This window comes from Octopus bimaculoides, chromosome 5, assembly GCF_001194135.2.
Source record: "Octopus bimaculoides isolate UCB-OBI-ISO-001 chromosome 5, ASM119413v2, whole genome shotgun sequence".
Taxonomy (NCBI): domain Eukaryota; kingdom Metazoa; phylum Mollusca; class Cephalopoda; order Octopoda; family Octopodidae; genus Octopus; species Octopus bimaculoides.
In genome coordinates this window covers 18,199,309-18,204,384 of record NC_068985.1, presented here as the reverse complement: position 1 = coordinate 18,204,384, position 5,076 = coordinate 18,199,309, and the positions used below count along the sequence as shown (strand labels likewise).

Below are 5,076 nucleotides of genomic sequence, written 5' to 3'. Positions count from 1 at the left end.
TGTGTGTGTGTGTGTGTGTGTGTGTGTGTGTGTATGAAAAGGTGGCGTCTGTCTCCAAAACTCCAAAGTTGAGTAAAGTTTTCATGTTTGGATTTGTAAACTACGATAAGAATAACACTGGTCAACAAAGAATTTGTCCCGAAAATATATGAAATGAAAAATTTATAAAAATAATAACACTCAGAAAAAGCACAGAAAAATACTGACTCACAGAAGCACAGAAATATACTAACAGACAGAAGCAGAGAAAAACATGTAATATACTAACACAGAAATATTAAAACAAAACACGCGTGTGAAAAGAATCTCGTGGTGTTAAGAATCAACACAGAACAACTTGCGGCACAGACACGGGTGGAGTGAAACACAACACCGCGTGCGGTTGTCATGCTAACAAGCTGCTAATGCTACGCTGTCTGTTGATTGGCTAAAATTACCCAAATTTCCTAACTTTAATTCGAAATAACATCAGATTCTTTAATTTACGAGATAAAGTAATTGGTTGATCGTAATCAAAATTCAGTATTGCATCGATACACCAAAATTGAAAGCAATCTGAGCAAAATTAAAGGGTGCTCATTTGCGGATGAAACTAACTAGATCCGAAAAATTAAGCCCGGACAAGAAGGAAAACACACAGCGCAAGATTCAAACATAGTAACCTCTATCTCTCTAAACATACATACATATTGATCGCCCATAGGCAATGTATGTGCTTTGTTTATTCGCCGAATTTGCTGAGGGATAGCATTTAGGGAGACTCCCTAATAATGCTGGGTCTTAAAATACCTGAAAGTTATAGACGAGGCAAGACAGACAACTCGCCTCGAATCGAACCTAAGACTAGTGGATACCGATATTTTACCATCTTTGTGGCTTATCAACACCATGTACTTAGATCGAACCGAAGACGAACTCAACCCCCTGTTTATGACTATATGCAAATAGCATGAAAACTATTTGATGATGCGCCACGGCGATGCATATGTGGGAGTAAATTACGAATTAAAAACAGCTCTAGTAATGCGTGTGTATGTATATGTATATAAATATGTATATAAATATGTATAAATATATTTATATGTATGTGTGTTTGAGTGTGTTTGTTTGTATGTATGTATGTATGTATGTATGTATGTATGTATGTATGTATGTGTACGTATGTATTAATGTATTTATAACATGTATGTCTGTATGTATGTATGTATTAATGTATTTATAACAGAATCTCGCTGTCATAACACAGATACAATCTATTTTTAAAAGTTATACCTGCACAAATGACGATTGAAAAAGTAAAGTTGTCTAAAATTATAAAGAACCTTCTAAAATTATAAAATTAAATACACACGCACACACAGGCACACACACACACACACACACACACACACACACACACACACACACACACACACACACACACACACACACACACACACACTCTATCATACACACACTTTAATTAAGATCTAATGGTATAAAATTATGATGTAAGTTAATCATCTTCAATTATGCATACAAATGTCTACTCACCGTTAATTCGATTAAAAAACACCAGTGACAAGTAGAGTAGATGATGTTATATCTACACTGAATGTCTAAATGAATGTTTAAATGAATGTTTAAACTGTAGTTCTTCCTCGTACGCTGGTTTCTTTTCAAAGAAAGCATCGAATATCATCTGTCTTTCACGAACCTTCACTCATAAAGCAATTCACAGCGACAGCATACCACGTCCAGAACACTTTTCTTTGTCTTACAACTGCGCTTCCAGTCAGAGTCATGCAACGTACATCCCACTTTATGATTCCCGTAATCTTGGTGATGCTGATATGGAAGATTTCAGTTGTAAAAGTTCTTTCTTTCTTGAGTCTTCCAGTTCCACTTTAAAAACATGGCTCTGCTAACTCCTGCAGCTTTTTAAAGAAATAAACTCTAACTACGAGACTAGTAAATTCTCCATATCTTTTGCATTGACGTTTTGCATTTTCCATTCATTGCCGAGATCAGCTCAAATATTTCCTTGATGGCCACTGGTTCTATTACCTCGAAAAATTCTAGGAAGTCATTGCATGCTTTTGGTGAAAGCTTTTCTCAAATTCTGTATAAGCTGTTCTCGGTTTTCTCCTGCTCAGCTGCATTGGCGTTATTTATAGCTTTCTGTTAATTTGAATAATCAATCCATGGATAGATGTGGTATATATGTATGTATGTGTGTATGTATGTATGTATGTATGTATGTATGTATGTATGTATGTATGCATGTATGTATGTATTTATGTAACTGTGTGTGTGTATTGTATGCGGTGTGTGTGTGTGTTTATGATGTAGGTTGGTGATATAAGATACTGATAGTATGCAAATTAGTAGCTCCAATTCTCTGAAGCTATTGGATTTGTTGTATATATAAGGAGGCAGGCTATTTACTTTTCTGGGATTGATCAAGTGATGAGAACCCAATAATATTTAAAAAATCGATTAGCTTGAATATATAACCATAGCGAGGGACATTCCACAGTTGAATTAGAACAGTCACAAACAGTGAAAGAAGACATGCACCCAACACCAGAGCTGAAGACACCTCCGAAAGGAGGGGCCCCGCCACGTCAAAACGGTAGAGGAGTAGGGGCCGAAACCGGACGTGGTTCCTCCTGATGATGTCTTCAGCTAACTGGATCCTATAAAGGAGCTGTTGTGGTAGCAGACCACGAAACATGGTTGAAATTCCTCCTATGTAATAGACAAGTATGTTTGTTGGCTTTACCTTACCACTCTCCGATTTAGCAACTTTATCAACCTCGTTTAGGATTTGAAGTGAAGTTAGCTCTATGGTAACTTGATTGTGATGAGGTCATTGTACCTCACTACTGTTTCTATCCTACTGTCTGTATCTAACTTTATTGCTATATCTCTTTAGCTTCTTTGTACATATTGTCACTTGCCTGTGGATTTTCTCTTCTGCCACTCTGATTTTGCAGCAGTTCATATCAAGTATTATCTACCTCATACAAATTCTTAGTTTTGTCAGAAAATAGTATGGCTTACCTGGATATTATTTTCTGGTTTATTAATGTTAGATCAAAGGCAGAGAGCTGGCAGAATCGTTAGCACGTTGTACAAAATGCTTAGTGGAATTTCTTCCAGCTTTTTTAATGCTCGGTTTTCAAATCCTGCCGAGGTCATCTTTGCTTTTCATCCTTTCGGGGTCGATGGTCTTGAACCCTTAAACGGACCAGCGTCCTGTTTGGGGTTAGGGTTAGAGTTGTGTTACTTATTCACCATGGAGACTGTATAACCAGCCTTGAATCTGCAGGATGTCCAATAATCACCCTCCTCACCAAGCAAGCTTGATAAGGCTGCCAGTTTAGATGCCGACGACCCGGCCATGCAACAGGTTGTTCTGGCTTACATGTTACTAGTAGCGCCCAAGAGCGACTTGACATACATACATATATACATATTTATATATTGATAAAATAGTAGTATAAAATGTAGATTCAGAGAATCATGCGACCATCACAGTAAGCTCTTCATTTGTAAATGGCTATCAATCCACGTGGCAATCAATTACGATGTGGTGTAATGTAATGTTTCTGGGTAACTGAAAATCCAGAAAATCCGAGAAATAAATCATTCAGTGGGGAGTATATAAAGCCTTTTACACCAACTGACTTTATACACACAGACAGACTGACAGACACACACGCAAAAGCACACACACACACACACACACAAATGCATGCATACATATATGTGTATATGGTTATATGCATGTGATGTGTATATTTATTTATTGTAAATAAATGTTTTATATCAAGTTATATATAAAAACATATGTATATGTATGTGTGTGTGTATATATATATATATATATATATATATATATATATATATATATATATATATATATACACACACGCACGCATACACACATGATTATATATGAACATATAAGTATATACATACACAAACACACATATATATGCATGTATGTATGTATGTGTCTGTGTATGTGTAGGTGTGTTTATGTGAGTAATATTAGTGTGCATGAATGTCAGAGCACAAATGTGCTGAGTGTAAGAAGGAAAAGCCTTGCAGTATAGAAACGATAGCACTGGTACGGACACATCATGTGTAGGAAGGCTGCTTATTGCGTAACGAAACTGCAGAAAAGGAAGAACACAGAAGACACGTAATGAAATGCTGAAACCCATGTAAATGTCGAAAACAACGACGTATGTTGAAATACAAGCATGGAAAATTAGATGCAAAATGATGATGTTACTTTTGATGCTGATGCATATATATATATTGTAAGGCTCAATTTTTCTTTCATACTTTCTTTCAGCCCTTCACACTTCGTTCTTTCCACTCTTCTTTCTTTCGCCCCCCCTCTCTCACATTTCTTGGCCTTCTCTCCCCTTTCACTTCACTCTGTCCCTTTTCTTTTTTCTTACTTTCTCGTCCCTCCCTAATTCTTGTATCCCTCTGCCTCAACCTCTCTCCTCTCCTTCCACGTGGCCGTTGTTCTGCTAAGCCTGACCTTTCTTTCTTGGTTATACTACCATCTGTGCAACATCTATATTCCTTCCTATGCATGTCATCTCTTATGTCCCTGCTGAAAGGCTTCACTTCCACACACGCCAGCTTAATTTAATTCGTCCTTAGTCGAAAGACACCTGTTGTTAATGTTCTGTTGTTTGCATTTGTATTTGTGTACCATTTCTCCGTTTTTTTCCCGTCCTTGTTTTCGTATACATTCGCTGCTTTCTTCCAAGGAATCTAGTGTTCTTAGCTTAGATTTTGCTTGGGGCTGGCCAGATTGGAGCAGTATCGAGTATAACCAGCCGAAACTGCAAAGATGATATGGAACTCGACTGAGGAAAGAAAACTCCGAATGACCAGTCCTTGTTTTTTCTTGTCCCTTTTTGTATCATCTGTCTGGATATTTTGTTGTCGCCTGTTGCGTTCTTGTCCCATTTTTTTGTAATCTGTTATATATATATATATATATATATATATATATATATATATGTAGTTATATAGTTATATTTTTCGAAAGGTACAGACCGCATA

The 5,076-nt window shown here is 36.7% G+C and overlaps 1 protein-coding gene across 3 annotated transcripts in view; it reads right to left on the bottom strand.

Moving 5' to 3' along the window:
- The window catches only part of LOC106871753 (uncharacterized), a 43,808-nt gene that overhangs the window by 24,494 nt on the left and 14,238 nt on the right, over positions 1-5,076 (bottom strand). The window contains exon 1 of one of the 3 annotated variants that reach the window (XM_052968164.1): positions 3,046-3,282. The exons of 1 other annotated variant lie outside the window; for it this stretch is intronic. The gene's annotated coding sequence lies outside the window, so the exon portion shown is untranslated. Of the gene's footprint in view, positions 1-1,533; positions 2,124-3,045; positions 3,283-5,076 lie in introns of those variants that run through there. One more of the 3 variants, XM_014918384.2, reaches the window with a different exon arrangement.